The following is a 24,836-nucleotide window of genomic DNA, read 5'->3' as shown; positions in this document are numbered from 1 at the left end:
TCTTATGAGGCCAAAAATACGATAAATGAGAATGCTCATTGTTAACTATAAAGTTCTCTGCAACACATTTGTTTTATTTGTTTTCCCCACTGAGAGACAAGTTACAAAACAGTGTTACTATGAGTTTGGGGGTCAGACAAACCTAGATTCAAATTCTGGCTCTAAGAGTTATTTGTAAGCCATGTGGTCTGGGCAGTGTAGAAGGCAGAATTGTTTACTGACCCCCTGGATCTTAAGCCCTAACACCCCGGATTGTGACTCATGATAGGATATCATGCCCATGGCAAAGGGATGTGGGAAATGTTGTTTAGTTTACTAATCAGTTGACTTTGAGTTCCTAAAAATGGAGATCATCCAGGTAAGCTTAATTTGATCATGTGAGTTTGTTAAATTTAAGTAGGGAATCTTCTCTAGCTGGTAACAGAGGGGAAATCAGAGAAACTAGAAGCATAAGAAGGACTTTGATGCATAGCTGCTCTCTTGCAAGAGGAAGGGGACAACATACAAAGGAACTCAGAGTGGTCTCAAGAAGCTGAGAACAACTCCTGGCCAACAGTCCAGAAGGGAATAGGGACCACGATCCTATATCCACAAGGAACTAGATTCTGCCTACAGCTGGGATGAACTTGGAAGTGACTTCTTCCCCAACCCCACCCCACCAACACCCCAATTTGGGCCTGGGAGACCCTAAGCAAAGAGCTCAACTGCCTCTGAAATACTTCTGATCTACAGAAGTGTGTGATAATAAAGGGGTATGGTCTTAAGCCATTAAGTCCATGTAATTTGTTAGGGCAGCAGTGGAAAATGAATACAGGCAAGTTTAGGAGAAAGTGAGGTAAGGAGGCCACCCAGTGCCTGGCACATAGCAGGAAAAAAGAAACCTGTAAGTGTAAGCCGGTCCCTTCCTTTAGAGTTTCATATCTCAAACGTCAGTGTGTACATGAATCAGCTGGGAATCTTGTGAAAATGCAAACTCTGATTCATTCAGTCAAGGAGGGGCCTGAGATTCTGCATTTCTGACAAATCCCAGGTGATGCTGATGCTGCTGGTTGGGGAGCCACAATTGGAGTGCAGAGCTTTGGAGACCCATTCCACCGGTGGATCTCAACCCTGACTACACATTAGAATCTTTGGGGGGGGGACTTCTAAAACGCCCAGAAACTTGATTCTACTTCTAACTCAATTGGCCTCAGGCATCAGTTCTTACAGAAAATCCCCTCTGCAGCAGGGATGACAAGTATGGTCTCCAACCTGTGCTACAAGCATGGTCCCGGGACCAGCAGCATCAGCCTCATCTGCGAGTCTGTCCAAAATGCAAATCCCCAGGTCTCCCCCGAACTAATTGCATTAGAATCTCTGGGAGTCATGTGCAAGAATCCGTGTTTTCACTGGCTTTCCAGATGATTCTAATGCTTGCTTCAGTGTGAGAAGCATTGCGTGAAATCAACACTCTCATTCTCTCAGTGGAGAAATGAAACATCACAGGCAGAATGATTATCTAAGAGATTGGCACACCACAGCCTGTGGGCCAAATCTGGACACTGCTTGTTTGAAGTTTTATTGGAACACAGCCACAGCCATTCATTGATGTGTTGCCTGTGGCTGCCTCAGTGGCAGAGTTGAGGAGGAGCAACCAAGCTCAAATCCTGCCAAGATCAAGCTATTTACTACCTGGTCCTTTATGGAAAAAAAATTGCTTCCCCCTGCTGTAAGAATCACTTTTAGTGAGGGGCACCTGGGGGGTTCAGTCAGTTAAGCATCTGATTTTGGCTCAGGTCATGATCTCACGGTTTGTGGGTTTGAGCCCTGCTTCAGGCTCTGTGCTGACAGCTCAGAGCCTGGAACCTGTTTCCGATTCTGTGTCTTCCTCGCTCTCTGCCCCTCCCCACTCTCAAAAATAAAGTAAACATTTTTTTTTTAAAGAATCACCTTTAGTGAAAGAAAAGGCAAAATTCCAGCTTTTTGGAAGTAGCTGATGCATACTTAAAGGGTACAGAACACTCAACTGAACGGTGACCAGGATCTGCTCTGTCCTTGTGTTTGCAGGGCCCTGAGACCTGATCCTGGTCATTGATCTGGAGATGGTAATAGGTGGCAGGCCTCCAGGAGGACAAGCATCACCCTGAGGAGATCGTAGATCTCCACGCTGCCCTGGCTGAGGAAGGTCATGGGTCCCTTGAGCTCCCCCGCCTCCGAGGCCTCCGCCTTTCCACAATTGGTTGATACCAGCATATCATTTTCTTCTATTAAGGCTTCAATGAATTTAACAAAACCCAAATGCACTCATCCAGTTGTCCAAGTCCAGTAACCAACAACCACCAGGGATCTGTTGTGGTCAAACAAATCAACTTAAACTTAGTGGGTGTTGTTTTACCCACAACAGACCTGACCTACACCTCTGCAGCAACCAGCCCAGGAAGCCAAACCACAACCCATGTAGCAATCAGCCCAGAACACCCAACACTTGATGAATAGCTAGCAGCTTCCTTGATTTTTGCCCCCACTGTCAACTCAGGAACAACCAGAGAAAGCCAAATATTCTCCCCTAAACAATCACATAGGATGCCTTCTAATTAGCCTACTTATAGCTTCCCCAAGACCCAATCAGGCACATGTGAAGCTTTCTTTTTATTCTCTATAAAGCTTTTCACTCCCCTGCCTTCCATAAACTCTGCCAAATGCAAGTGATGGCAGCTGACTCCTTTGTTATAGGGGGTTCTGAATAAATAGTCTCTGCTTGTCCTCATTTGGGTGATCTTTGTTTATTTCCACAGATGCATGGGTATCTTAGTGATGGAAAATTGAGAGGGGCCTCTTTTAGGATTTGGCCACTGCTGGAGGATTCAAAAGAGGAAGCAAAAGAGGTTTTGCTACCAGGATAGGTGCATAATTCAGTGACTGGGTGCCTTGGTAATTTTTAATTAGGAGGCAGGAGGGTTGAAGCAGAGACCAGGTAACAATCAGTAAGAAGTAACAATCTTTTGTGTTAGTTGGAAGAGCAGAGAGGAAGGTTTACTTGTTTGGGGTGAGTTGTAGAGTGTCCTTGTCCTCTATCTCGTTTTTGTACAATCCTGGAGTGTTCTTGTCTCTGTTTTGTTCTACTACAGCACGGAGTGGCCTTGTCTAAATATTGTTTATATTCTGTGAGCATTGTTCATTCCCACTGGTAGCGTCATGTGCTAACTGCCATGGCTGTTTTTTCTCACTGTCTAAGCAGCACCCTAGCACCTAAGCCGGGGATCAGCAAGCTTTGCCTGCAAAGGCAAGATAGTAAATATTTTAGGCTTCGTGGGACATGCATAGTTTCCATTGCATATTCTTTATTTATCATACCCTCTAAGAATCTGAATATCATTCTTGGCTCACAGGCCATAGGAAAACAAGCCATAGGTTACAGTTTGCCGACCCCTGACCTAAGTCAGTGCTTCACCTTCATGTGTGGCATCTCATTCAACCACGCTAAGGCTAAGGTGAGAGCCCTGGTAATGTGAAGCTATTGCCCACCAAGGATTATCACCCCTCTTCTTATCACCTGTTATCCTTATTTCTGTCTGTCTTGAGAAATCCTGCTCTTCCCAGATTGACTCTTTTAGCCTCAGTTTCCGCCCCCCCTCTTCCCTGCAAAGCTGAGTGCTAGAACTTTACTGGGGAGGGTAATCCAAGGACCCAGAAAAGAGCAAACAATGCACAGAAGAGGTGATTCAACATACCGGTGTGTTTTTAGAGTTCGAGTTGGCCATCACTGTAGGCAACTGGTGGCTTAATTTTGTAGGGCTCTTGTCCCAGGGGAAGAAGGGAGGAAGCATTTATCCGTCGGCTGCTGCCCATCCAGCCCCCTCTGATCACAGGCTCCCCACAAGGTGATCACTCAGTACACTGAGTTGACTCAGCTGATTAGATCCTAGTGGCTCCCCCACAGGCTGGGACAACGGAGAGGCCCAAGGCACAAAGCAAGGACCATGTGTGGAGGCCTGTGGTGAGGACAGTCAGGCTGCAAGGTGGCTGGAACTGGTGCACAGCAGGTTACCCCACAGTGGCCAAAATACAAGATGAGGCCAAGAGGCCCATCATTCCCCATGAGCCAACTATTAGACAAAAGCATCAAGGGAAATGCCCCTCCCCAAGGGGAGGCCCTAGGAATGTCCCTGGGGAGTGAGGCCAGAGAAAAGTAGAAGAAGTGTTCTAGAGTTCCTTGCATGGGCCTGGCTACTCAGGAAGCATAGGCATGACTTCTCAGTAGCCCCAACCACCCTTGGCCACTCACAGTTTGAAAACCTGTTCCACTCCGGACCTCCATGGCACCTCCCAGTTCTCTGGCTTCTGCTTTCTTGGCTGTTTTGCAAGCCCCTTTTCTGAATCTGAAATGATGTTCCTCTCACTCCAAACATTCTCCCTGGAGAAATTTTTATGTATGTCTATGCTTTAAGTAGCACCTATGGACAGACTACTCTAAAATGTACATCAGACAGACCACCAGGCACCTGATCGCTACCTCCACTTCCACATCAGCAAAACTCATGAAGCCCTCACTGTGTGTATCTGCAAGAATAGGCTTGAGGTGACATCAGAAACACCTGACCAGCTGGTAATTGTTGTCCCCAACTTAATACAGCTCCAAAGCAGGAGAAACAGAAGCATTTTATTGCACGGTCACTTGGCTCTTGCAGTAACCTGGGACCTGGCTACCTCTGTCATTGATGTGGGAGCCACAACCTCCCCCAGGGCCTCTCTTCCGTGAAATATCCTAAGGGAGGTAACAAAAGAGATCTTTTATGGAACTTAGGGATTTTGCTATATTCAGACATGACCTAATAGAGTTGTTTGGCCCACCTTTGATCACAGCACCCAAGCAGAAATGGTAGAAAGGTGTATGTGAAAGAAGATCGCATTTTTTCTTTCAATAATCAGAAAATGGCTTGAAGGTAGGAAAGACTGTGTGTGTGTGTGTGTGTGTGTGTGTGTGTAAAACTGGGAGGGAGAGAGACAGCTAATAATCTGAATTATTATCTAAGCTGACACAGGAAATGCAGAGATGATGAAAAAGGAAATAAGTAGTAAGAGGAAAAGCCTCTGTAATTTTATTTTGGAAAATAAGATACACATCTCTTATGGACTGAATGGTGTCCTCCAAAATTTAGATGTTGAAGCCCGACCCCCAGTACCGCAGAACATGACTGCATTAGAGACACAGTCTTTAAAGAGGTCAGTAAGGTCAAATGAGGTCGCAAGGATGGGCCCTAATCCTTACAAGGAGATTAGGACACAGACACCCATGGAGGAAAGACCACGTAAAGGTATAGGGAGAGAAGATGGCCATCTACAAGCCAAGGAGGGAGGCCTCAAAGGAAACTAACTCTGCCTACACCTTGATCTCAGACTTCCAGCCTCTAAAACTATGAGGAAATGAATTTCTGTGCAGCCACCCAGACTGTGGTACACTGTTAGGGCTGCCCTTGCAAAGTGTTAAAACACTTCATCTTAAGGGTTCTCAAAGTCAGAGATGACCTTATTTGAGAGGACATTTCTTTTTTAGTTTTTGTATAGAAAGGATTGGTTCCCTGCTGAAGGGTTGGCAGAACGGAGTCCCCAGAAAAATCTAATGCTGGAAACTTCCAATTAAGACTTCCTCCCTAGTCTGTGACTCCAGAACTTCAGGTCTGCCATCAGGAACTGTTCTCTGGGAGTCAAACTCTCTCACCCACAAAATAGGGCCAGCTGAGAGGCTGCTGACCTCCCAGGGACCTCCCTGGGTGCAGTGGTTACTTCTGTCTCTTTAAGTTAAATAGTACCTATTTCCATGGACTTCTACAATCTGAAAACCTAGCTTTTCCCAACAGAATGGATTAGAAAAGCAATGTGAAAAATGTAACAACCAATTACCGTAAGAAACTCCCGCCTCCCTTTTCCCCTTTTGACTTATCTCATTAAATCAGGCAGTTTATACACACAATCTTCCAGTTTTCAAAATTAATTAAAAGTGCCTGAAGGTATTGAAGCCCTGAACATTTACGAGACTGCACAGCCAGACAAAAACAGAAGGACTGCTGACTTTCCAATCAGGCAACTTAATTTCCCAATCATCTTCCTTAGGTAAATTGTGGATCTAAATATAACGTATTGTAATCTTTGCCATTTTTCTGCAGGGCTGATGCATTAGTACCTTGATCTCCTGTTTTCTCTCTTTTGCTCAAGAAAATAAGGGTGAGTCAGGGTAATCTAGATGCTTGTCAAATAAGACATTGCTAAATTAAAAGAGAGACCTGCATGACATTATCCAGCCAGCAGCAATAAGAGGAAATGGAAGGGCTTGAGCTCCCCACGCCCCGGACACTGGGAAGGAATTAATTAATGGTTCTGAATTTAGACCCTTCAGGCAGCATCTCTGAGTTGAGTGGCTATGGCTGATTCATAGGAAGCCCAGCTGGTTATTTCAGGGTGACACCAACTGACTGACAACGAGCCCCCAATAAGCATAATATTTATGGCAGCTGACAAGAGCCCATGGAGCAAGCCAGAAGTGATCCACTTCCCTGAGACAGACCCCCACCCTACAGACCCCCACCCTAGTGGCTGAATTCTAAATCTACACTCTAGGGAGCATCACCTTCTCAGCTCAAACTCTGACTTCCCACGGCTTTCTGGAAATCTCCAACTGTAAATCCTAAAGATATCTTTCCCTTAACGGAATCCAGAGCCATCAAGCCTGGCTCCTCAGTTGTTCTATGTTCAAATGGTTCTTGATTTTCTACAATCAGGGAAACTACTTAGGGTCTGTCAAAACTCTCCAGGTGGCACCCTAGCTGGTAAACTCCTCCTGGCCACCTACCCACCTTCTTATCTTTCCTGATGCTGCATTTTGGTTTTGAACCCATTTTTGCCAATGTGGTTTGAATTTACATTCTAGTCTTTTGCCTTGTGTTATGGGCTAAATTCTGTCCCCCCTAAATTTATATGTTGAAGTCCTAACCCCTACGACCTCAGAATGTGACTTTATTTTAGAGGTAATTAAGATTAAATAAGGTAATAAAGATTAAATGAGGTCATTGAAGTGGACCCTAATCCAACATGACATGTCCTTATAGGAAGATTAGAACACAGACACAGAGGGAAGACTACGTGGAGATAAAGAAGACAGCCATCTCCAAGCCCAAGAGAGAGACGTCAGAATGAAGTCCATACTGCTGATGCCTTGATTTGGGTCTTCTAGCCTCTCAAACTCTGAGAAAACAAAATTCTGCTGTTTAAACCACTTAGTCTGTGGGACTTTGTTATTGCAGCCCAAGCAGACTAATATACCTTGACAGCCTTCTAAGACATAAATTTCAATTTTTTTAATCTTTTTTTTCTTCTCCTACACCAAGCATGGATACCCATCCTTGGGCCCATGGGTGATATCCAAAACATTTTAAAACTGTTGTAGCATGGGCACTGCCCAACTAGAACAGATTCCAATTATAGCAGTGGGGCCATCACTAGCTGCCTATTCATAAATGGTAAGCAAATCAAGGGACCCCAGAGGAGATGACAGTGGTTGCAGGGCTTCAGTGGCATTGAATGGAAAGGGGGGAATTTAATGGAAATTTTTACTATGGAAATATTTCAGTATTCCATAACCTCTATGGCCATTCCAGTCAAACCAGCTGGACATCAGCCTGTTTGATCCACACAACTGAGCAGCTAAAGGTACTCCACACTCTGTCTTCCTCTGATGAGAAGGAAGAACCATCATTTACTCACTTGAGCAAGCTACAAATCTCCACATCACCTTTGATTCTTCCCTCTTTTGTATCATTGGCGACCACTTCTTATTGATCCTATTTCTGAACGTTCCCCATTCTTCCACTGAACTTCACTGTGTTTCATACTGGTCAGCAGGATGTCCCCATCTCGCCTTGTCCTTCAATAGTAAGCAGTGGGGACAGCAGGTTTCCTCAAAAGTGCTTAGGAATGATGCTTTCTAGGGGCACCTGGGTACCTCAGTCGGTTAAGTGTCTGACAGCTCAGAGCCTGGAGCCTGCTTCAGATTCTTGTCTCCCTCTCTCTCTCCTTCTGCCTCTCCCCGGCTCTCTCTCTCTCTCTCTTTCTCCCTCTCTCTCCCAAAAATAAATAACACTTTAAAAATGTTTTAAGGAATGATGGTTTCTAATCCTCTGTAAGCCTTGAGGCGTAAACAAACCCTTACATTCACACAGCAAAACTTCCTAATTCTCATAGCCAGAAGAGAACAATGCAGGCATTGTGGGCATCTTACCAAACCTTATGGAGATACATAAGACCCTTGTAAGTGGAGACAGTTGGACCTTCCAGGACACAGTAGCAACATGTTGTTCCATTTGGAAGTCCCTCATCCAGTCTGATGCTATCTGAGTGGGCCCTTTCCTGGGGCCAAAGAGTGGTCATGGTGATCCTGTGGTTACAGTGGTCCCTCTGGGCTCTGGAAGAAGTTTCTCTTTTTTATTTGAAGATAAAACACAACTGAAAGATCTGGGGAAAGAAAGCATAATGTCCTAGAGGAAACGATAAGATATCTAAAAGGATGCAGCCAGTACTCATTCCTGTCTCAAGACAGCCTTCGATGGTTGTTCCTTCTGGTGTTTGGTGTGTTATTCCAACTTCTACAAGGAGAAAGTTTCCTTGGGCAGGCTGGTGTCCTCTATCTCCTTCACTCTAATCCAATCCCAGTCATGTCCAGTTCCATGTTGGAACACGGGCACCTCCCTTGGAGGTATTACCACCATTTCCACCCTCAAAAACAATTTCTAGCCCTCACCTACAAAGAACAGAGTCCTTAGCAAGCTAGACTACTTTGTTTTTTAGCTACCATCTCCTCTTTTAGGCTCCAGGACCCAGTGTTTTCATAAATTTCTTACCATGCATCCCAAGATGAGAGGGACATCAAATCCCCTCTTGCTAATAGCCAGCAGTCTGCACAGGGGGCTCTGGGAAGGTGAGCCCAAGGGCAGCAGCTTCACCCTAATTTCACATGGGAGATCAATGAGACATCATCAGAGCTTAAGAAATTAGAGGCAAAGAGGTGACAAAGGTCTACAGCTTTTTGTTGTTGTTTCACTAATTCTCTTTCCCCTCCTTGAGAAACAGGACTTAGAATATTCCAAAATATCCATCAGTAAGCTAGCTTTCTGTCACTTAGTTGCTGCTGGATGGACAATATAAAATCCATTTGGGAAATGGCATTGTGTTTCCACTACAGCTGGACCCTCCATATATTGTTAGAGGCAGGGGGTCAACCAATTTGGGACCACAGTTTTGGTCTAAACAACAAAGAATGTGAAAAAGGACACAATACAACATTAATATCCCTTTTCCTTGAAAGAAAAACATACAAAAACTTAAAGAGCTCTGTTTTAATTGTCTGATTTGAATCTTCCCTGGGGGAAATACTGCTGTTATCATTCAATCATCAAATTGCACCTTATTGGATTTATATCACTAAATACATCCCCATTGGCAGTTGATTTGGTGGCTCTCCAGTGAAACTCACAGGCAGTTAGTGTCCTTGCAAAGTATTTTCATGTATTCATAGATCTCATCCAGGGAGAAAGCAGTAGAAAGCCCTGTCTCCCGATATTTTTTCTCTTTACCCCCAAAACATTGTCTAAAGGTTCTGTCTAAATAACCATATTTTGAATGCAGATAACAAATATTTTTTAGTATTTTTATTCCTCAGTAATAATATTTCTTACTCAAGAGCTGTTGCCCTTCCTTCTTCTAAGAGAGAGACAGCTGCAGTTATATTAGACATGGACCTCAAAAAAATATTTATATATATTTCCCAGGAGGCTAAGGGATGCTCACTCCAGGCATAGTATTTCAGAGACAACTAAAATAATTATATGTGAAATGCTGGCAGAAGAATTCAAGGCTTCACATGAAGATACTATTCAGCAAAGAAACAGTTGAAAAAGCAATTGCAAAATTTAATACTATGGTAAACATCTGTCAGCTCACAATTCTACATGAAAATAGAACTCTAGCCACACCTAGAGTTGTATGTCCTGCTACAAAGTAGGACAAATTAAAATTAAGCATTGAGGAGGGCACCTGTTGGGATGAGCACTGGGTGTTGTATGGAAACCAATCTGACAATAAATTTAATATAAAAAAATTAAGCAAAAAGAAAGCAATGGCACATTTGGGGAATATATATGACTCTTGCTGGGAGAGTTGTTTGTTTCATTTTTTTAATGAATTGGAAAGTCAACTTGGGAAAGAGTCACAGCTGCAAAGAGAAGTGGGATCAAGGCAAGAATTTTAAAAAGGTAAAAGGAAGTTCAAACACAAAATAGGACTTTAAAAGAACCAAATACTTGAATATTTCATTGGCCAGATAAAACTACAGGCCATGGATTACAGAGAAGCCTTGCTGAACAGAGTTAACTTTTTATTTGCTTTTAGTTAGTTGGAGCTCTGTCTGTGGTAGGTGGTAGACTTTACGGTTGATGTGTATATGAGCCGAGTCCAAGACCGATGTCATCCCCAATTTTACACTCCGTGTTGATGTCTGCTCCAGCAAAGACAGCAGAAAAACTGAATTAAATTCAAAACATGCCATTCAACAGAGACACGTCTCCTGAAATCTCTCGAGAAACAAGATCCTCCCTCCTGTTTAACTCTCCCACCTCCTTTACAAGCTCCTTTTTTGGTCTTTCTGTTAATGAATGCCTGAATTCTGTCCAGGTGGGTAGGTTTCCTATGTCACTGTAGAATCACTGGATGGCAAAAGCTGCATTTTTTTAAAATTATGTCTAGCTCAGCTTCACTTACAGTGGAGCTAAAACTCCACATCCTCACCCTTGGGTTCCCCAGCCCCATTGACTCCATGGCAAAGCACCATACACCCACATACCAACACCACTTCCTGAAGGACATTTCCTATAAAGTCAATAGTTCTCATTTTAAATTCTATGTAAGCTTCCTCTAGTCCCTTGATAAACAGAAGCAAGAAGATACTCCTCTTTAATACTTCTGAAACATGCATTTACATTTATTACCCTTAACAAAAAGTAAAAGTTATCAAATGTTTTGTTCTCTGATCTGATCCACCAGCCTGTAACTAGTTTTTAAGTGCTCAGGAGACAAACTGTACCCCCACAAGTCACGGTATGGTGAGCAAATGAAATGCATGACCATAGTTTTACATAATATTCATATGCAAAAGGATGGATACATCTCATAGAAGCACAATTTAATAGACTGTTCTAATAATATGCTGGGGGATTTAAATGCACAGTACTCCCCCACCCCTATTATTCGTGGTTTCACTTACCAAGGTTTCAATTGCCCATGGCGTCAACCGTGGCCCAGAAGTAGATGAACCTCCACTTGGTGAATCATCAGAAGGTCAGTAGTAACCTAACGCTACGTCACAATGCCTATGTCATTCATGCCACTTCATCTCATCACATGGGGCATTTTATCATCTTACAACATCACAAAAGAGAGTGCAGTACGATAAGATATGAGAAAAGCCACATTCACACAACTTCTATTACAGTATATTGTTATAATTGTTCTATTTTATTTTTTTAATTTTTTTAAATGTTTTTATTTTATTTTTGAGACAGAGAGAGACAGAGCATGAGCAGGGGAGGGGCAGAGAGAGAGGGAGACACAGAATCCGAAGCAGGCTCCAGGTTCTGAGCTGTCAGCACAGAGCCCAACACAGGGCCCAAACTCACAGACTGTGAGATCGTGACCTGAGCTGAAGTCGGATGCTCAACCGACTGAGCCACCCAGGCGCCCCTGTTCTATTTTATTGTAAGTTATTGTTGTTAACCTTTTACTGCGCCTAATTTGTAAATTAAACTTTATCATAGGTATGTATGTATAAGAAAAACCTAGTATATATATAGGGTTCAGTACGATCTGCAGTTTCAGGAATCCACTAGGGATCTTGAGAAGTATTCTCTCTGGAAAAGGGGGGCTACTGTGTTACACAATAGCAATCCCAAATTCATTAAAAAAGAAAATAGATGCACTCCCTTGAACTAATCAACAAGTAGAATTTAAAGTTTTTTCTTTGTGCATTTTTGTATGAGAGGTTTTTTTTTTTCTTCACCTCCCACAATAGGATAGAAAGAAGGATAAATTATCTGATTCTACATGAGTCTTGGAAATAAATAATTCCTATTACATGAATGTGAAAGATATATAATGTAAAAGTATATAATGGAAGGAAGGAATGAGGTTATATATGGTTAAGAATTCTGAATACCTGTGTAGATGTCATGTTCACAGGGATACCAGGTGTGATAAATTAAAAAGTCAGGTTAGGGGCACCTGGGTGGCTCAGTTGGTTAAGTGTCTGACTTTGGCTCAGGTCATGATCTCATGGTTCGTGGGTTCGAGCCCCATGTTAGGGTCTGTGTTAACAGCTCAGAGCCTGGAGCCTGCCTTGGATTCTGTGTCTCCCTCTCTCTCTGCCCCTCCCCTGCTCATGCTCTGTTGCACTTTATCAAAAATAAATAAATGCAAAAAAAAATTTTAAGTGAGGTTATTTTTCAAAAGCAAGTTCTATGTTCATTTCCCAGCCACAGGGGGAATAAATTTGAAGGTATGTTATTATATGCCCCAATACGGCCTACATTCATAGCCAACCACCCAGTATTTGCTGTTTGTTGGATTTTATTTATTTTAGTTTGTTTTTATTGTAATATGGCTTTCTGAGTATCATCCTGCAAATTCTCGACTTTCATTATCAAAACTGTTATCAATCCACTATTATTAGTCAAGCAGATTATGCTAAGTACTGGATCAACTGGATATCCACATGGAAGAAAACATTAATCTTCACCCCTAACTCACACCATAAGCAAAAATCAATTCCCATTAGACTGTAGATCAAAATTTGAAAAGTAAAATTTCAAAGTTGTTGCAGATATCATCAGAGAATATATTTATGATGATGGAGTAACCAGAAGTTCTTAGCAGCTGCTTACACCACTAATTCCAAATGAAAATATTGATAAACTTGACTTTATTAAAATTAGGAACTCCTGTATGAAAAAAAATCAACATTAAGTATATGAAAAGACAAAATACAAAGGGAGAAGATATTTACAATATATATAACTGGCAAAAGACTTATATCCTGTCTATTTAAAATATTCTTACAAAGATAGCCAGATAAATAATAGAACATGCACATAAGACTTAAATAGGCACTTCACAAAAAGAGGCATCCAAATTGGCAATAAACAGGGAAAGGTCCTCAACCTCACTAGTCATCAGAAAAATGAAAATTAAAACTACAATGAGGCACCACCACACATTTGATAGAATGAGTAAAATTTTTAAAGACCAAGAATAGGGGCGTCTGGGTGGCTTAGTCAGTTGAGCATCCAACTCTTGGTTTTGGCTCAGGTCATGATCCCAGGGTTGTGGGACAGTGCCTCAAGTCAAGCTCTGTGCTGAGGGTGTGACCAGCTTAAGATTCTCTCTCTTTCTCTCTCTCTTCTCCCCTGCTTTTCCCCTCCACTCACACACACATGCATGCTCTCTCTCTCTCTCTCAAATAACATAAATTTTTTTAAAAAAAGACTAAGAATAGTAAACATTATTAGCAAGACTATAGACCAGTTAGAACTATCATTTCATTCTGGGGGTCAGGGCATCTATGATAACTCTTAGGTGGTACCTACTGAAGCTTAAAGTATACATATGCTCAACAGAAATGTATCCACATGTGCAACAAAAAACATCTCCATTCATATTAGAATGAATTTTTTAATTGTAGTCCAGTCGGTCATTCAGTAGAGTTGTATGCAGCAATGAAAACACAGCTGTGTTTAACTACACTGAGGATCTCAAAAGCAAGAGTAGACATACACACAGAATCACATACTATGGATACCATTTATATCAAGTGCAAAAACAAGCAAAATTATCTTTGGTGTTAGACATCAGGACAGTGGTTACCTTTGGGAAAATAATAATTAAAAGGGAGTATGAGGAGAGCTTCTGGTTGCTAATGTTCTATTTTTTTATATAAATTATGGATCACATCAAACTGTGTGCTTATAGCATGGATGCTTTTCTACATGTACACTGTATTTCAATTTTAAAAATTTATTTTAAAAAAGGAATGCATGGCAACTATGTTTCGATATTTAAAACAAAGAAGGTAGATTCCTGCAGACTAATGATATTTATATTGATTTCAGGGTCGGGGGGGGGGAATAGTAAACAGAAGTAGAAATTACTTTTATATCATGGGATGCTATTAATGAAGCTATTATCTGATAGGCCTTGTATATGTTCCTCCAGACAGTTTCATTTTAAGCAGTATTATGAAGCTGAAAACTAGTCAGTCTTATGAAAAAGAATCAAATTAGTTTAATATATACGACGTGATGCAATTAACTCTAAACATCTATAATACCTTAACTCCCCAGAGCTTAACATTAGGAGTAATACAGACCTGAAGTAATGCAGACTTTGAATATCTGCTGTATTTCCTCTAATTTCTTCTATTAGTTGCAGGATAAATGTTGATTGTCTTAGATTGGAGGGGCCCCAACAGCTAGTTATGGTGGGCCCTATAACTCACCCTGTCTTTCTTATAAGGAAAAAGACAGGTAACTAATGGAAAATTGGACAAAAGCCTGAAATAGGCACTTCACAAAGTCAGAGAGGATCACAAGTAGAGTGTCCAGGAATTCCTAGGGGGTAGCATGAGGAAGAGGGGTCCGTTTAGCAGGAATGAGCCCCAGCAAGAGGTTCAGCCAATGAAAGAAACTGCATGTGGGAATATGGTGTACAGACTCAAGATGCAATGATATATAATGCTGAGAGCTTCCCTTTCTTTTCCATGTCTAATCTCCTTACACCACCACTGGGTGCGGTGAGAAAGCTGCTGGTGACCGGAGAGAAAACAGGAGCTGGATTAGTCAGGTGTTGGGAGCTGGTGGAATGCAAGCCAGTCCCAAGGACCCTCCAGAGACCACAGAGAGAGAGAGAGAGAGAGTGACTTCCCAATCATTTGGGACAGGAGCTCACACTTGACTGCCACATAGTAAATGGAAAGTGGCTGGAACGCTGGTTTACACATAGAATCTTGCACACAGTAGGTACCCAAAAGCAGGTAGCTAATATTCTTAACCATCTACTTCTTGCCTTCTATAGTCACGAGGGCTATAGGAATGTACACAAGCTTGGTCAGAAAATAGCTTGGATTAAAGACATTTTACAATAGAGCAGAGGAGAGATATTATGAAAAAAGAACAATTGCTTAAAATAATGTCACCTTCAAATTGCCTTACATCTGGACCATGCCTACTTCTATTTTATGCGTTTGCTTCAGAAGAGAACAAGAAAGCAAAATCAATTGAACATTTGTCCTTAAGTTGCATGGAGGTAATGACATTGGAACCACAGAGAAGGAAATGTAATCAGAAGTTCCTTAATTCTCAATAAATAATGTTTATATAATCATTAAGAATAGAAATTTCTAGGGGCACCTGGGTGGCTCAGTCAATTAAGTGACCGACTTCAGCTCAGGTCATTATCTTGTGGTTCATGAGTTCAAGCTTCATGTCGGGCTCTGTGCTGACAGCTCGGAGCCTGGAGCCTGCTTTGGATTCTGTGTCTCCCTCTCTCTCTGCCCTTCCCCTGCTCACGCTCTGTCTCTCTCTCCTTCAAAAATAAATAAACATTAAAAAAATTGTTTTAAGAATAGAAATTTCTACTTATTCATTCAACAAATGTTTTCTGAGTATCTGCTAAATGCCAGGCATCGTCTAGGTACATGGGCTAGATCAACAAACAAGGACAGAAAACAAAGCAAATGAGCCTTCCCATTGTAAGCTACATTCATGTGTTTTACATCCTTGAGGAAATGGATAATATATCATAGGTAACCACTGAGGAAATTATGTAGGGGTATGTGCACTGGGGAAATGAAAGAACAGGCCAAGAGGGATAGGGTGTGGACTGTGAAGTAAATTGCATATTAAGACTGGGTGAGAAGAAGTCATTTGAAGACAGATCTGAATCTGGTGAAGAATAAACCTCTGATGAAAGGCTTTCTTGCCCAGCAAAAAGGCCAGGCTGGCTGATCCTGAGCAAATGAGAAGGAGAAAGTGCTGGAAGGTGGGCAGGGAGTGGGGTAGTGGGAGGTGGGCAGTTGTATCTGGCTTTCCAGGCCCTTAGAAGGACTTTGGCTTTCACCCCCAGTGACAGGGGGGCCACTGCAGGGAATGGGACCAGATGGGTGACATGATCTTTAACGAGATCACTCAGACTGTGCCATCAAGAAGAGACTAGAAGGGGCAGAGGTGGGAGCAGAGAGACCAGTTAGGAAGCTACTGCAGTTTCTTGTTTTTAATCATTTGTGTCCAAAGCACAGGAGACTTAACCACTGTTAAAACCCAGACTGTGGAGGTTAGCAAGCTGGCAATACTCATGCAAATGCCGAGCTCCAAAAATCAGGAGGTTATGGCAGGAGGAGAATACAGAGAAAACTGTGATCAGGAACCACTACTTTTCCTGACAAGCCCTTTATACTCTCCTGGTTTTTTAGTTGCCTTCAGAATAAGTGATTTTTAAAATGTAGGCAAAATATGCCCACTTCAGCCTAGAAAGGAGCTCAAGTAAACGGCACATGATTATACCCAATTGTTCTTCAGCCTTTGGAGCAGGACTCATTCCCTATAGTGGCTTTGACAATCTTTTAAACATTTATTTTATCACCTCCTTGCAGTAACGTGAGCATTTCCTGCCATCTTCATTTACACATCTGCAACACCCAGTGTTGAGCAGCTGATGTCCGTGCAAAGCAAAATCTTACCAGACTTAGATAAGCAGCATGACGTGGTAGTTAAAAAACACAGGGATCCCAGACTCAGCCACCTAAGAGTACTATTTTGGAATACTTTCCTAAATGCCCCGGAGCACCTGTAAAATGAGCAGAAGATAAACAGCCACTCTGAGAGTTGTTTTGAGTGTTCAATAAGCTAAAAGATAGGAAGGACCTTGTAAAGGGAAAGGTGCTAAACATCTACGTTTCATATGCCACTGCATTGCTCTGCACTCCATAAATTCTATATGTTTTACTCCTTCTTAATTCTTCATAACTGTTGGTGAAGGTGTGTGGTTAAAATAAAGCAGCACTTGCCTTGAACTTTGATTCGGGTATGACAGGGTCCTATCGGTCATTTTGTGACACTTCGAATCCAAATTCATCTTCTTCCAGTTTCTGGCAAACATAGTTTCTATAATGAGTTCTTTATAGTCAAAGGAAACAATTTGAAGGACTTTACCCTTATTCCAAGCAAAATTTTTCTTGAACAGATTACTTGTATCATATGCCTCAAGTGTTGGACTTCTGATATTTTGACATATATTTGAAGTTTCAAGAGAATTATGTCAATCACCATGAACCCCCCCCCCCCACATACATCTTATATAAGAGCTCCCTACAGTTGGAATGCACATGCAAAAAGAATAACTCATCCTTCTAACACCCCAACCATTCATGATATCAATTAACTGAATGTTTAGAAACCAAGCTTTTACTAACTTTGCAATCATATAATCTTTGGCTTGGCTGATAACGAGCCTTTGTCTATACATACTATAAGAAAACAAGAGAGATGGCCTCATAGTTTCCCTGAAACTTCATTATGGTGCTAACCTTTCAACAAGAAATGGCATTTTAGAAATGCCACATGCATTTTAACTCTTGTTCCAGTTACTAATGGCAAAGATGACCTATCAAGGGCGGGGGTGGGGGGGGGAAGGGGGGGAAAGAATATCATTAACCATGTAATAACCTCAGTCCTTCAAGGTTATTAATACCCTATTTTTCAGGCAGGCCAATGTCATCTTATTTTCAATTACTCCAAGAAACATTGCTTTCTATCACTGTCAGAGGATAGGGGTATCCTGGGAGATGTGACATCCTCAAGTCCTGTTAAGAATCTCACTTTCAGCATCTTCCTGTATCTCTTTTCTCTTGTCAAGCTGATTGGCAGAAATGCCTTCTGATTATCAATTTCTGAGCCCAAATTCACATACCAGACAGTAAAGGATGGAGAGCGTTTTTTTTTCTCATCTAAAATATCTCTTCAAAACAGTTTCAGAGATACTAAAAAGAGAGTAAATGTTCTTGTCTATTCTAGTTTGAAGAACAATCTATAGGCAAGATCATCCACCCAGCTAAACCATTCAGATTTGGGAAGGATATAATTAAGGTAATGAATAAGTCTGAATCGTGCACATTAGCCCAATCAACCCTGACTACTGACTGGATGGTAGTTGGGGCTTTTGATGTGGTCCACATATGGAGCTGCCAGGGATCCAAGCCCAAGGTCCTCATTTTAATAAATATTCAAACAAATTCATTTTTTTTCATTCATCAGATATCAGTTGAGGCATAAGTACTGATGTCAAATACCACTGTGGGTGGTAGGAAAGCAGTGACCAAGGAAATAAGAGCCCTTGCCTTCAAGGCACTCCCATTCCTGATGGGGCTGACAGAGAAATAGAGTTAGGTGCGGGACATTTGGGGAGCCTGGTGTTGGGGAAGAAGGGGGGGATGTTGCCATTTTATGTAGCGATTAGAGCTGTCCTCTTGGTCAAAATGACTATCTCAGTATTTTCAGGGTGCTATTACAAAAATACCATGGACTGGATGGCTTAAGCAACATACACTTAATTCTCACAGTTCTAGAAGCTGGAAGTCCAAGATGAAGACAAGATTCAGTGTCTGGGGAGGAGCCATGTCTTGGTTTGCAGACAGTGGTCTTCTGGCTGTGTCCTCATGAGGTAGAGAGTGTGAGGGGACTCTGTAGAGTCTGTTTCATAAAGGCACCGGTCTCATTCATGACCCCATCAAAGGCCCCATCTCCAAATACCATCTCATTGGGGGTTAGGGCTTCAACACATGGATTTGGGAGGGGACACAAAGATTCAATCCATTGCAGGAATGAAAGGAACATTTAATAAACACCAATGACATTTAATGCCAGGAACCACGGTAGGTGCTCGATATAACACTTCTCCATCAATTCTCTCAATAGTCATGTGAGAGATAACTATCTCTGTGACACAGATGAAAGTCAAAGTGGCATGATAGAGCCAAGATCCGGGCCCAGGACTGAGGGGCAACCAAAGTCCATCTTTGACATGCTTTTTCGTTTAATGACAAAAGAGGGATCCGACACAATAACTGTAACCAAACAATACCCCTTACTAACCACCCTGCTTCCACTCTTGGCCCCTCCTGCTGGTTCTCCGCAGAGCAGCAAAGGTGATTCTTTTGGAAAACTGCACTTTGAACATGTGTTCAAATCCCTGCCCACCACCACCTACCCCTTCTCCCTCACACAGAATGAGGCCTCAGCTCTCACTACCACCTGCAGGCCCTGCTGGCCTGGCCCTTCTGACCTTCCCCCTCTCTCAGCCTCTCCTTGCCAACTTCTCTCTGCCATGAGGGGCTTCTTGCTCTTCCTGGAGCGATAAAAGATAGCCTTTCCTGCCCCCAGACTGCATCGCTTTCCGGAACACCTGTCCCTATGCCTTGTGTGGCTCATTCCCTCACTTCATTTGGGTTTCTACTCAAACGCCATCTTTCCAGAAAGGGTTTCCCAGACACCCTGCCTAAAACAGTACCAGCCCTCCCATTCTGCCATAATTCTCTCCCTGGCACTTGTCAGCATCAGATATCAAAGTACATATTTACTTGTTCATTTGTTTATTTTCTGCCTCATCTATAAGTACAAGCCTCATGAGGGCAGGACCTTACCTCTCTCCCTGGCGCTCTTTGGTGGTCATGCCTCTACCTCAAAAGTATTTGTGGCTTTTTTCCAGGGCTGTCACAAATTCTGTTACCTGTTGCCTCATTCTTTAGGCTTCAGGAGAAAGCTGGCGGGCAAGCCTCTGCTTGGAGTCACTGTCACCGCCCAAGGGGCCACCCCCTGAGTATTCTGCAATTCCACTGAAGCATCACTTCAGTGTCTTACTCACAGAAACTTGTTCTTTCAGAATTGAAGGAGGGGGATTTTTTTTAAAATTTTTTTCTGGTACTCTGTTACATCTGGATGTTTAACATTATTCATTCTACAATTAACTGTTTTGCAAAACCAAATCGTAGCCATTCTTAATTACTCCTAAAGTTTTTTCAGAAGGGCACATAAAACCCAAGGAGACCCAGGAGTTGTCACTTTGTATTTAAGTTGTCCTTATGTGATCTGTAGAAAATATATGGAAACTGGATAAAGAAATAGCTGAGAACATGAACTCAGGAATCAGACAGCCCAGGAAAGGTTTCTCGACTTTGGCCCTATTGACAATTGTGCCCGAAAATTCTTTTTGGGGTGGTCAGTAGCACCCAACTGACTGTTAGGACAATTGTGAAAATGTGGCTAAATGTTCCGTGGGGAGGATAAGGTTGGGAACCACTGACCCCCACCAGTTGGGAACCACTGACCCTAGTGGCATTACCCATTCTACCATTTACCAGCTGAATAACTTCAGACAAGGTGAGCATGCCTCAGTCCCTCCTTCCTAATGTGGGAATTAACAACACTCCTGTCTTTATGTGGTTATTGTGAGGTTTTAATAAAATAATACATGCAAAGTGCTTAAAACTGTGCCTGGATTGTCATAAGCACTCAATAAATGTTAGCTATTCTTTGGAAAAGGAATTCCAAAATATCACACAGGCTGACTAGGCTTGTCTAATGAAGTAAACTCTCAGAACAAAGACTTCAATACAGTTTTAAATTCAGAGTGTATCACACAAAGGGACTTAGTAAGTAGTAAGTAAAAGGATCACATGATTCTACCAAAAGACTCCTGGTATGTGGCAAATTTTTGAGTGCAAACTAGCTGTCAAGGACTACACTAAGAGTATTACATATATTTTCCCATTTTATCCTGAAAACAAAGTAGGAAATTGATCATGTTAGTCCCATTTTACAGAAGGATTTCAGGCTCCTGGTGATCAAGCAACTTGTCCAAGCTCACCCAGACTGAAAGTGGCAGAGCCAAAACTTGAACCCAAGTCTGTCTGAGGCCAAAGCCTGTGATCTTACACATTATTTTATATCCTTTTAAAGCGAGATGGGAGCAGGTTGTGAGAAGTGGAAACCGAGCGAGATGTGAAGAAGTGACTGACTTGTTTTAAGGGCCACAGCTAGTCAGAGAGCCAGAAGGTAGTGGTTGTATTGCAGTGAGTATCACATTTGTCACGCTATTTTATTCAGAGGTTTTATTTTTAAATGTCCAAATCCCAGTAAATGTGCCAGGCCCATCTCTTTTAATATGCCACATAAGGTCTCCCCTTTCTAGAAAGTGTCCTAGCTGTAGAATCTGGTGTTCTGTGCCCATGCAGACATTGCCAACAGGCAGAGACCCTGAGATTTCTGTAGCCCTCCATACAGTGAAGGGCTAACTTCCCCCTGTCTTGTGGGGTTAGTCAGTCTCTCCAGAGGTTTCCCAAAACATACTTCTGTGGAACCAGCACAAAACGTAACAACAACAACGAATTATTTCAATTCCCCGCTGGCAATCCATTTCGAGGGAACCTGTTAAAGTTAAGGACTCAAAGTAGGAAAGAACTAGAAACTACTGCAGCAAGCATTTTAGTTGCTGCTTTTATAAAATGAGCCATAACAAGCTGTCCAAGGCAAGAACCGTGCTGACATACTAGCTAAAGCGGCATCGGGACTTGCAAGGTGCCCACATTAACTAGATCCTGGGGATACGCCTGTGTGTTGCAATCGTGGTGGGCAAAAATAAAAATCATGAGTCAAATTTGTGAAATACTTGCTTATCCCAATTTTTGAAGCTCATCAGTGTACCCTGACATAACATAACATGAATTACTGCTGAAAAATGGGGAGGAAGTATTTTACATAATCAGGCTTCAAGAGATCTGGGGCACCCGGGGGCTCAGTTGGTTGGGTGTCCGACTTCGGCTCAGGTCATAATCTCACAGTTCATGAGTTTGAGCCCCATGTCAGGCTCTGTGCTGACAGCACTGAGTCTGCTTCAGATCCTCTGTCCTCTTCTCTCTCTGCCCCTCCCCTCCCCTGCTCGCTCTCCCCACCCCCCTCAAAAATAAATGCACATTTACAAAAAATTAATTGTTGGGACAAAATCAAAAGAAGAAGCATATTTCATGAAACATAAAATTATATGACACTCAATGTTATGGTCCATAAATAAAGTTTTATTGGTAGACAGCCATGCTCATTTGTTTACACTGTCTATGGCTGCCATCTATTTGCCTTTTATTTATTTGCCTATCATCTATGGCTGTTTCCACATTACAAGGGCAGACTTGAGTGGCTACAACAGAGCTTATACAACCTGCAAAGCCTAAACACTCTCTGGTCTTTTACAAATCTTGCCAGCCCCTGCTCAAATAACATGCTTGACCACCTAAGTCCAAACTTTGTGTTGTGTGAGAAAAATAAACCCTTTACTCATACAATCCACTATATTCTTTTCCAGATTTTATGTCTCATGCAGCCGAAGGCAATCTCATTGGTGCACAGCTACATGAGACTTGATGAACCGAAAGAACCAAGGGTGGGTAATGAGGACAAGTGGCTGGAGGACATTCTGCAAATGTCAGGGCTCTTAATCTATTTTCCTATAATTCCCCCAAGAACTTTAAATCTTTCCTTGGAATGGGCTGTGGCTGTAAAACCAGAGACAGGGGAAGAGGTAAAAACTTTAAAGAAAGATAAATCCTTTCAGAAGTTGGCAGCTATGTGGATGGACAGGGTCAGGGAGAAGCAGATTGATGGAGTGAAATACCCCGATGTATTCATTATCTCTTGCTGCGGAAATGACATTTGCTGTGTCCCATTTCCTGTAGCTCAGGAACCCAGACACAGTGTAGCTGTCCCCTCTCCTTCTCAGCCTGGCACAGATTGAAGTCAAGGGAACAGTGGACTGGACTCCCCTCAAGGCTTTCCAGGAAAAGGATCCACTTGCATGGTTACTGTCAGGATTCAACATTTCAAAGGCTGTTGGACTGAGAGCCTCAGCTCCTTACTGGCCATTAGCCAGAGGCTGCTTTGCTATGTGGGCCTCCCCGTGGCACAAGGGAAGCAAGGTAGAGGACAAGAGAGAAAGAAGTGTGAGCAGGATAAAAGTCACAGTCTCTTATAAACCTATCCAGAAGTGACCTCCCGACACCTTTTCTGTGTTCTTTTCATTACAAGGGAGTCACTCCATGCAGCTCACTTTCAAGGGGAGGGCATTAAGTGAAGGTATGAATTCCAGGAGGTGGGGATCCTTGGTGGCCCTATCAGAAGCCACTGACCACACTCATCAAAGTTAGTACTCAAAACAGTCATGGGTTATCTCCACTTGGATCACCTGTGCCAGCTGGTCTTGAGGAAAGCAAAGAAAGTGGATCCAGGACCACAATGGGATACATTCGAATGGCATTCCTATGTTCATGCCCCAACAGAAGACAGTACCTGATGCCAGCTCCCTAAAACACATACACATACACACACACACACACACGCACACACACACACACCTCCACCAACCCTATTCCCACCTTTAAAGTCCCTCATCTTAGCCAAACAAACAAGAAGAAAAACAATTCTAACCCTGTAACCTATTGTCTAGATATATTTGGAAGATTTTTCCCTGTAGGCAGTATACCCTTTACCTTCTGTCTTAAAAATGCACGTTGGCTTTCCCATGATCTGAATTCAGACTATTTCTCCCGAGGAGCTACCTGCCAATATAAGGCAAACCAAGAGTCCTTAACTTATGTGTTCTTCCCCAGCCTTGACTGGGTCTTTCCCACTGTCCCTGACTTTCCTCCTTAGCTTTTGTCCAAAAGAGGGCTCCCTCACTTCACATTCCTTCCTCTGGGTGGGAAGCACTTTCCAAAACAAAGAAGCCCTCGCCCACCCCCAAGACTGCTCAAGTGGCCACTTCTGACCAAATAGGCTTCAAGTTGGTGCTACAACTATCCAAGGGTCTGTGAATTAGACTCTTTAAAATGTGCAATGCCGCTTTGATCTTGGCAGACAGCATCCCTCATTTGAATGCCCCCTACCTCTTCTTCAAAGCAGATACTTTGAACCAAAGAGTTAATCAAACTCCTGAAATGAGTCCCAGGGAGTTGGAAACATGGCATCTTGCCCTGCCTGCCTATTTTGCAAGTTTTAAAATGCTGGGCTTCCCAAGAGCTAATACTTGAGAGTCTTTTAAACACAGAGAATGCTAAATGGGTTGGGGGGTTTTCTGTCATTAGCCTTGAGCCGCTAAAAGGGGAGCATGAGAAGGAAATGCAAACTATTTTATTTTTTTCTTTTTGGCTGGATCCATTTCTGATTTAAAAACAGAATAAACCAATAGGCTTAAAAAGAAAAATATGCATGAATTTATACACACCCAATAGTACTACCCACTTGTTAGCACAGCTCTTTACATTAATTCCTCTCTTCTTCTTTTTTTTTTTTAAATGCAACACAATGGGAGGCCTGCCCTGCCTGGCCACCCAGGAGCAGCCACAGTGAGCAGCCACCAACAGACCAGCTTGCATGAGGATGCCACAGCTCCCAGGAGAAACAGAAATAGAAAAAAGTTTTTGAGGACCAATGAGATTAAAACTGATGAGATAAATTTTACTGCCAAATCTTTCTGAGAGAGGTTCCCAAGAAGGACAAGGAGACTTGCTCCCAGGCAGGGAGGGCATTGAATTTCCTGGGACTCAACCTCAGGGACAGGTTTATGGTCAGCAGGGTGGGCAGCTTTTTAATATGACAGTGGAAGGGGACAGTCAGCTGTCCTCTGCAAGGAAGAAAGAGGTCTGTTTAAAAATAAATTGTTAAATA

General features: G+C 42.5%; 1 long non-coding RNA gene across 1 annotated transcript in view; it reads right to left on the bottom strand.

The window, feature by feature from the left end:
* The window catches only part of LOC128314597 (uncharacterized), a 185,097-nt gene that overhangs the window by 3,875 nt on the left and 156,386 nt on the right, over nt 1-24,836 (bottom strand). Inside the window, exon 3 of the long non-coding RNA XR_008296445.1 lies at nt 8,252-8,973. This is a non-coding gene — a long non-coding RNA (uncharacterized LOC128314597). The remainder of the gene's footprint in view (nt 1-8,251; nt 8,974-24,836) is intronic.

This window comes from Acinonyx jubatus, chromosome A1, assembly GCF_027475565.1.
Source record: "Acinonyx jubatus isolate Ajub_Pintada_27869175 chromosome A1, VMU_Ajub_asm_v1.0, whole genome shotgun sequence".
In the NCBI taxonomy this organism is placed as follows: domain Eukaryota; kingdom Metazoa; phylum Chordata; class Mammalia; order Carnivora; family Felidae; genus Acinonyx; species Acinonyx jubatus.
The sequence above is the reverse complement of the archived record's forward strand: the minus strand, read 5'-3'. Positions and strand labels throughout refer to the sequence as shown.